This window comes from Leucoraja erinacea, chromosome 6, assembly GCF_028641065.1.
Source record: "Leucoraja erinacea ecotype New England chromosome 6, Leri_hhj_1, whole genome shotgun sequence".
NCBI classification, from domain to species: Eukaryota; Metazoa; Chordata; class Chondrichthyes; order Rajiformes; family Rajidae; genus Leucoraja; species Leucoraja erinaceus.
The window spans coordinates 48,742,582-48,751,577 of NC_073382.1; the positions used below are offsets into that span (position 1 = coordinate 48,742,582).

At 45.2% G+C, this 8,996-nt stretch overlaps 1 protein-coding gene across 6 annotated transcripts in view; it reads right to left on the reverse strand.

Moving 5' to 3' along the window:
• The window catches only part of LOC129698092 (gamma-sarcoglycan-like), a 296,811-nt gene extending 291,187 nt beyond the window's left edge, over positions 1–5,624 (reverse strand). For 2 of the 6 annotated variants that reach the window (XM_055636964.1, XM_055636966.1), the window contains exon 1: positions 5,035–5,182. The gene's annotated coding sequence lies outside the window, so the exon portion shown is untranslated. The other 4 variants (XM_055636962.1, XM_055636965.1, XM_055636959.1 and 1 more) reach the window with 4 other exon arrangements.
• Positions 5,625–8,996: the final 3,372 nt, after the last annotated feature.

Consider the following 8,996-nt stretch of genomic DNA (forward strand, 5'->3'; position numbering starts at 1 on the left):
TTTAGATGAAGGAATTAAAAGTGACATTAGCAAATTTGCAGCCGACACAAAGCTGGATGGCAGTGTGAACTGTGAAGAGGATGCTATGAGGATGCAGGGTGACTTGGATAGGTTGGGTAAGTGGGAAGAAGCATGGCAGATGCAGCGTAATATGGATAAATGTGAGGTTATCCACTTTAGTGGCAAGAACAAGAGGCAGATTATCATCTGAATGGCAGGTAGACACAAAATGCTGGAGGGTCAGGCAGCATCTCTGGAGCAAAGGAATGGGTGACGTTTCGGGTCGAGATCCTTCTTCTGTATGGTGTCAGATTAGGAAAAGGGCAAGTGCAACGAGACCTGGGTGTACTTGTACATCAGTTACTGAAAGTAAGCATGCAAGAAACAGCAGGCAGTGAAGAAAATTAATGGCATGTTGGCCTTCATAATGATAGGATTTGAGTATAGGAGCAAAGAGGTACAGGGCCCTGGTGAGACCACATCTGGAGTATTGTGTGCAGTTTTGGTCTCCTAATTAGATGAAGGACATTCTTGCTATTGATGGAGTGCAGCGTAGGTTCACGAGGTTAATTCCCGGGATGGCAGAAACGTCATATGATGAAAGTATGGAACGACTGGGCTTGTATCCACTGGAATTTGGAAGGATGAAAGGGGATCTTATAGAAACATAAAGTTATTAAGGGAGTGGACACGCTAGATGCAGGAAACATGTTCCTAATGTTGGAGGAGTCCAGAACCAAGGCCCACAGTTTAAGAATACGGGGTAGGCCTGAGATGAGGAAAAACCTTTTCTCCCGGAGTGTTGTGAATTTGTGGAATTATCTGCCTCAGAAGGCAGTGGAGGCCGACTCATTGGATGCATTCAAAAGAGAGTTAGATAGAGCTCTTAGGGCTAGTGGAATCAAGGGATTTGGGAAGAAGGCAGGAATGGGGTACTGATTGTGGATGATCAGCCATGGTCACATTGAATGGCTCAAGGGGCCGAATGACCTACTCTTGCACCTATTTTCTATGTATATGTAAAATGCTGGAACAACTCAACGGAATAGGCAGTATCTCTGGAGAGAAGGAATGGGTGACTTTTGGGTCGAGACCCTTTTGCATACTGATGTCCAGGATAAGTGGGACAGAGATAGAATGCAGTCGGAGACAGTCAGACTGGTGGGAGAACTGGGAAGGAGAGGGGATGGAGAGAGAGGGAAAGCAAGGGCTATTTGAAGTTAGAGAAGTCAATGTTCATACCGCTGGGGTGTAAGCTACCCAAACAAAATATGAGGTGCTGTTCCTCCAATTTGCACTGGGCCTCACTCTGAAAATTGAGGAGGCCCAGGACAGAAAGGTCAGATTGAGAGTGGGAGGGGAATGGCGCAAATTCACAGCTTTACCCTAGGCTACTTAATCCAAGGGCGAGCGGACAGACGGACGAAAGCAACGATCATGGAGTGGAATAGATGACATTTCGGGTCGAGACCCTTCTTCAGACTGAGTCTGGGGAAAGAGGAACAAGAGATATAGACGGTACTAAGGACAAATGAATGGAAGATATGCCTATATCTCCCGTTTCCCTTCCCCGTCAGTCTGAAGAAATGTCTCCACCCCAAATGTCATCTATTCCACTCTTTGATTCCACTCTATTCCACTCTTTTGTCAGTCTGAGAGAGAGCGATGCAAGAAAGCAGCTATTACATATAATACATAATAAACTGTATTATAAATACACAATAAACAAGTTATGAATTCTTGTACTCTTACATGGGTATGACCGCACACATCCCCCCTTCCCAACCTCAGCCTCACGGACCTTAGAGTACCCCCAGTTCCTAAAACCCATTTCCATCACTGCTTACAGCGCCAGAGACTCGGGTTTGATCCTGTGGGTTTTCTCTGGGTGCTCCGTTTACCACCCACTCTGCAAAAGAGGTGAACCTGTCAATTGGTCCTAGTGTGTAGGATAGAACCAGTGTGCGGTGCACGGACTCAGTGGGCCGACGAATGCATTTCCACGCTAGATCTCTAAACACTGGCTGAAGCAAGCTGGATTTTACAGCACTAGGGAAAACCTCGCCTAGAAACTCGCTGAGCGCACGAGGCTTACGTTATTCCGAAAGAAAATCAGTTGATGTAACCGGCAAAGCTGGATGCGGCGTGAAATCCGAAGCGCCGCCGCGGCAACACTGTTACAAGTTGAAGCCCTGCCGCGCTAACACGGGAATGCCAATTGCGTGGGAAGGAGCTGCAGATGCTGGTTTACACCGAAAATAGACACAGAATGCTGGAGTTCCGTCTCGACCCTCTCTGGAGCATCTTCTCTTCAGAGATGCTGCCTGATCCGCCGAGTTACTCCAGCATCGTGTGTCTGTCTATCTTCAATGCCAATTACTCTGTGCCCGATGCGGTTGGTTTAAATGACCCCTCAGGTTTGTTATGCAGCGATATCATGTTACCCGGCTTTAATGCAATCAAACGGCAAGAAAATCAAAGTTTGGTTGAAAAGCGATCCGTAATTGAACGAGTATTCTTTTAGACATCAGCCCTTTCCTGCGCAGAGAACATTTCTCAAACAAATCAACGGAATGGCGTTCACTCGAGAAAGAGTGAAGATGAGCAGACATTTATTGCACTTTTTGGCGTGGGCATGGTTAACAAGGAAGCCAGCGCCTAATTGGGGGCTCGACATCTTAGACACTTGTGGGCCCCGCGAGCAAAGATACCGTCCCCCGCGAAACGCATACAACATCTTAGGGATCTCGAACTAGAAATTATATAATGAATAGGGAGCACAACATCTCGAAGCAAGGTGTTATAAATTTAAGGTGAGAGAGGTGAAAGTTTAATGGAGATGTGTGGGGCAAGTTTATTTACACATAGAATGGTGGTGGCCTGGAACGCATTGCCAGGGGGCGAATCGTGGAGGCTTTTAGATAGGCACATGGAAGTGCAGGGACTGGAGGGACATATCACCTCAGGGCGGATGAGATCAGTTTAACTAGGCAGCATGTTCGGCGCCATGATACCAAGTTACCCACCACTCGTTGGGTAAAAAAAAGTCACCCCTCAAATTCATATTTAATCTAAATGTTTCCCCCCCTCACCATAAACATGTGAGGGGGTAATTTCTGTCTCTCGATTCCCCTTCTCTGGGCAAAATACTCTGCATCATGTTCGGCACAAACATTGGTGCTGTACTGTGCTTTGTATTTACGCGTGTTAAACATAGTTTTAAGTGGAATTGGATTAGCGGGATGTGCATATCAGTTATAAGCAAACCAGTGGGTGCAAATATCCCCAAATTAAATACGTAGTAACTTCTTTCAAACATTAATTGCCATTATACAACAGCTCTTTCATTGTTCTAAACCTTTTCACGCCTCTAGTTTCCCTCTCCCCTGACTATATCTGAAGAAGGGTCTTAACCCGAAACGTCGCCTATTCCCTTTCTCCAGAGATGCTGCTTGTCCCGCTGGGTTACCCAGCATTTTGTGTCTATCTTCGGCGTAAACCAGCATCTGCAGTTTCTTCCTACACAGCTCCGAATAGTTTGCATCTTAACTCCAGCCTGAATACCACAAACGTTCAACTCAACAAATATCAGGACAAGAGTAGCAAAAGCACATCCTGATATCGCGTCTGTACACAACTCTCCCGCGGGAGCAACAATTCTGATGGGTTTCCCCCGTTTTAAAAATAAATTCTGAACAGTTCCGCGAAATGTTTCGCTGATTATGGACTCGATGTCAAAAGCTGTCGGCGTTATAAATGTACAGGGATATCAGAGCCCACGCTGCAGACTCCGTGCGAATGGTGTTGCCTCCCAGCCACCCAGTCTTTACCGGTTTGAGAACCTGCTAACACAAGTGCGGGCGACAATAAAAAATAAAGCATTGCTATTATTTAGAATATGCAGGAAGGAACTGCAGGTTTATACAGAAGATAGACACAAAAAGCTGAACTCAGCGGGTCAGGCAGCATCTCAGGAGAAAATAAATTATTTATATGTATATAGCAAGATTCAATAGAGTCAGAGAACATCTTATCATTCTACAAGCCATAAACCACGGCCACTGCGTTTGCACTGTGCAACGGCGCCAATATATCCGGGCTTCAGCGACGGTTTTGTTAACATGGGCAAACACAGCCGACGGAAGGGTTGCTTTAAAAATGTGAACGCCATCGGGTGATACATGTATCAATGAACGGCCCCGTTTCTTATTCTGCGGCAGGATACTGCAAAAAAAACACTTATTTGATCTTGTATTAATCCACATTCGGATGGCACAATTCCGCAGCGGTAGAGTTGTTGCCTTACAGCGCCAGAGAGCCGAGTTCGATCCTGACTTAAGACTCCTGACTCTGTACGGAACTTGTAAGTTCTTCCTGTGACCTGCCTGGGGTTTCTCCGGGTGCTCTGCTTTTCCTCCCACACTTATAGACGTACGGGTTTGTAGGTTAATTGGCTACGGTAAAAATTGTAAATTGTCCCTAGTGTGTGGGACAGTCCGCGGGATGGCGCGGATTCGGTGGGCCGAAGAGCTTGTTTCCGCACTGCTATCGCTATGCGTGTTTAGTTTCGAGATACAGCGCGAAAACAGACCCTTCGCCCCACCAAGGCTGTGGCGACCAGAGATCACCCCGTATACTAATACGGTCCTACACACTGGAGATAACATACAATTTTACCGAGGCCAATTATCCTACAAACCTGTACGCCTTGGAAATGTGGGAGGAAACCAGACCACCCGGAGAAAACCCACGCAGGTCACAGGTAGAATGTACAAACTCCGTACAGACAGCGCCGATATTCAGGATCTAACCCAGATCTCTGGCGCTGCAAAGCAGCAACTCTACCGCTGCACCACAGTGCCGCCCGGAACTAAACTAAACCTTGCTTTGGACAAGAAATTCTCCGTTGTTCTAATGTTCTCCGTTAGTTTAAAGTACGGCTGATAACAAAGGTCTGTTACTTCAGAAATAACCATCAATATAAATCCCAATTAACAACAACGCGGCGTGTGGCAGAAACTGTAATAACCTTACCTGAAGCCACCTGCGTGAATCGGAAACCCTCATCTGTTACGGGATAAGCTGGCAATAATTGAGCGCTCTGCAACAGTGTTAGACAGTAACAAATTCTGACAAGTTCATTTTCATCATCACACCACGCCTTTTTACATGGTAACAGCCGGCCTACCTACCTAGCGTGAAATGTGTTCATTTCAGTCGAGCGGCTGACGGCCAAGATTTATACTCTGCAATATTCACGCACCCTTGACTAATTACATCTGCCAATCAGCTCTCATATTGTTTGCAGTAGGATTAATTCTTCTACACGTGGCATCAACAATTAAAATAATCGCGAAACTGTTTTTGTTTTTGTGGGTACAAACCCTTGAAAACTCCAGTGCGTGTGGTGGAACTGCAACAAGCTCTCCCTCGTTCGTTCTTCTCCCGGGCGAGACATTGAATCATATATTCCTGGACTGGTTGAAGACCATATGGTCGAGCCGGTTGCAATACCTCACACGGCAGAGGATCTCCCTGCTCCAGGCTTCACGGCGCCTGCGCTCGTCATGCAGTCTGGGATTTGTAGTTCATCTTCCGTCTCCTCGCCAAGACCTCTAATCAGAAGATAGACAGCGGGTCAGGCAGTATCTCTGGAGAAAAGAAATAGGTGACGCTTGGGGTCGAGACTTTTAAACTAAATTAACTAATTCAGGAAAAAGGGAAAGGAGAGATATAGATGGTGATATAGAGCGGTATAGAGATAGAGATAACACATTTGTTCTTTTTCTCAGGTACACAAAAATGCAGGAGAAACTCAGCTGGTGCAGCAGCATCTATGGAGCGAAGGAAATAGGCGACTTTTCGGGCCGAAACCCTTCTTCAGACTTTCTCTCTGTCTCTGTATCTTGACGTATAATTAATCACCATCGCTGGTTGTCGCATACGTCACCGTCTATATCTCTCCTTTCCCTTTCCCCCTGACTCTCAGTCTGAAGAAGGGTCTCCACCTGAAACATCATCTATTCCTTTTTTCCAGAGATGCTGTCTGACCCTCTGAGTTACTCCAGCTTTATGTGTCTATCTTGGGTTTAAACCAGCATCTGCAGTTCCTTCCTACACACCTCTAATCAGAAGATAGAGAGAGACAAAACAACTGGAGTAACTCAGCGGGTCAGGCAGCTAAGCGTTGTAGAGTCATAAAGTTTGGAAACAGGCCCTTCGGCCCAACTTGACTGGACATCGACCAACATGTCCTTTCTACACTAATCCCACCTGCCTGCATTTGGACCATATTCCTCTAAATGTGCCCAATCCATGTACTTGCCTAATTGTTTCTTAAATGTTGCAATAGGCCTAGCTCAACTACCTCCTCGGGCAGCTCGTTCCATATACCTACCACACTTTGTTTTAACATTTTGCCCCTGAGATTCCTATTAAATCTTTCCCCCTTCACATTAAACCTATGTCCTTTGGTTCTCGATTTCCCCTACTCTGGGCAAAAGACTCTGTGCATCTACCCAATCTATTCCTCTCATGATTTTAAGATCACCCCTCATCCTCCTGCGCTCCAAGGAATAGCGTCCAAGCCTGCTCAGCATCTCGCTATAGCTCAGTTTCAGATTCAGATTCAATCTTTATTGTCATTGTGCAGTATACAGTACAGAGACAACGAAACAGACAACAAACGAAATAGCATCCCACCCAGAAGAGCGAACATAGAATAATGGAACAGTAAAATATATATATGTACATACAGTAGCAGTAGTGCAACTTTTCTGGGGGAAGGAGTGTCCGGGGTGGGGGCGGTGACTGGCAGTCACCAAGGTGCAGAGTTAAGTTAACAGCCGCAGGGAAGAAGCTGTTCCTGAACCTGCTGGTCTGGCAACGGAGAGACCTGTAGCGCCTCCCGGATGGGAGGAGGGTAAACAGTCTGTGGCTGGGATGAGAGCAGTCCTTGACGATGCTTGGAGTTAAGGGCCAGGTTGTTGTCAGCGCACCATGCTGCTAGGAGCTGGGTCCTCCTCCCTATAGGTCGACTCATCATTGTCGCTGATGAGATCCTGGAGTCCTCTCAACATCCTCGTAAATTTTCTTTGTACCCTTTTCAACTTTCAGCATCTCTGGAGAAAAGAAATAGGTGACGTTTAGGGTCAAGACACCTCCTTCAGACTGAGAGGCAGGGGAGAGGGAAACTAGAGATATGAAAAGGTACAGTACAAATCAGAGCTGGCAGCGATGATTCAAGAAAAATGGAGTCCACAATGGTCCACTGTTGGCTGTGGAGGAGGTGATATGGACTATCCAAACTCTGCATCTCTTTGCCCATCATTGGCCTCTCACACTCACTGTTGCCCAAGATTGGGGCACGATAGTGCATTTTTTCTCTCTCTGCCATTTTTCATCATGGTATCTAAATGGAAACCTGAGAAGGACATAAGCTGTGATCACACAACTCAAAGAGAGTAAAAGAGAGACCTATGCCTTAAAGTGTAAAGCGTTAAAATCATTGAGGCCGATTTGCCTTTAAAATTCCACTTTTAAAGCACGTTATATTCAATAAATATAAACATTTCCAGGCAGTAGAAATATTATTTCTTAATTTTCTCAATCATTTCACTATAGCATAATTTTTCAATCAAAAACGTATCAAATCTCCTCTTAGCCCTCTAAATTCTAGGGGAAACTAGTTAGTGTAAAGGTGTCATATAATTTAATCCTTGGTACCCTGGTACTTGTAAATCTACACAGCCCTTCCTCCAAAACAAACATGTTCTTTCTAAGGTGTGATACCAGAACTGCACACAATACCCCAGAAAAAGCACAAAGTGCTGGAGTAACTCAGCAGGTCAGCAGCATCTCTGGAAAACAAGGTTAGGTGACGTTTCGTGTCGGGACCCTTGTTCAGACTGTGGTTAACATGATAATCTTTCAGACTAGGATTTTAGTGGTTGGGATACAATGATGGGATACAAATAGTGGAACTAGCAAGACAACTAGGGGTGGGGAGGGTGGGGGGGAGGGGGTGGAGACAAAGGGAGTGCAAGGTTTACTTCAAATTAGAAAAATCAATTTTCATACTGCTGGTATAAATTAGACCTCCAAATCACATGGGGTATCCAAACACTGCACCTCTTGCACCCATCATCGGCCTCTCACAGCGGTTATTCAGCTTTTATTTGTGTTATTCAATAGTTTGTTTCGTTCTTTAAGAAAGACATGTTTTCCTTACCTTACTGGCACCATTTAATTATGAATGATTGTTTGCATGATAGCCTGCTCTCAGATGAACTGTCTAGAAAGCGAACTCAATGTAGTGTTGCCGGTAACAAATAAGAACACGGTCAATTTCTTTCCCATTGATTAAGTAAGAATTGTGCAGGTGTATGTTATGATCTCTAAGGCCTCGGGGAATCCTTCCACTCTGAAAAATTGCTTTATCTTGCTTATAGCTATCAGTGGTATACATGGAAGCAGAGGGAAGTTTCTGCAGCAAGCAGTCAACCTGTGCCTTGAAGCATGTGTCTCTGTACAATAATTGGCTGATGCCGATGATGGGCTTGGTGTCAACCTGGAATGGTCCAGGATCTGCCATATGAGAGCTCATCACCATTTCCTCTCCTCGACAAGTCCTACAGCACATTTCCAGTAAACCCACAACAGTTGAGTGTGCAGACAGATTCGCTGATACATTATAGATTATGAAACAATACAGTACAAAGGGCGACAAGCAATTCCTTTCCTTTTAGTACCTTAGCTCATCTTGTAAATTCCTGTTCCAGCATATATCTTCAAAAGAACATTTCACAGATAAGTACTCCATCCTAACCCTGTCCAACTGGTTCATGATTAACTGCTGGTAAACTGCATGATTTAGCTGTCTCTGGACCTTCCCAAGGACAGCTTGTTTACCAAATAGTAACAGACATCTATTCTATACAGCGATTGTATGACCTATCTGATATTTATCACATTAATCACTATAGGTATACCTACAT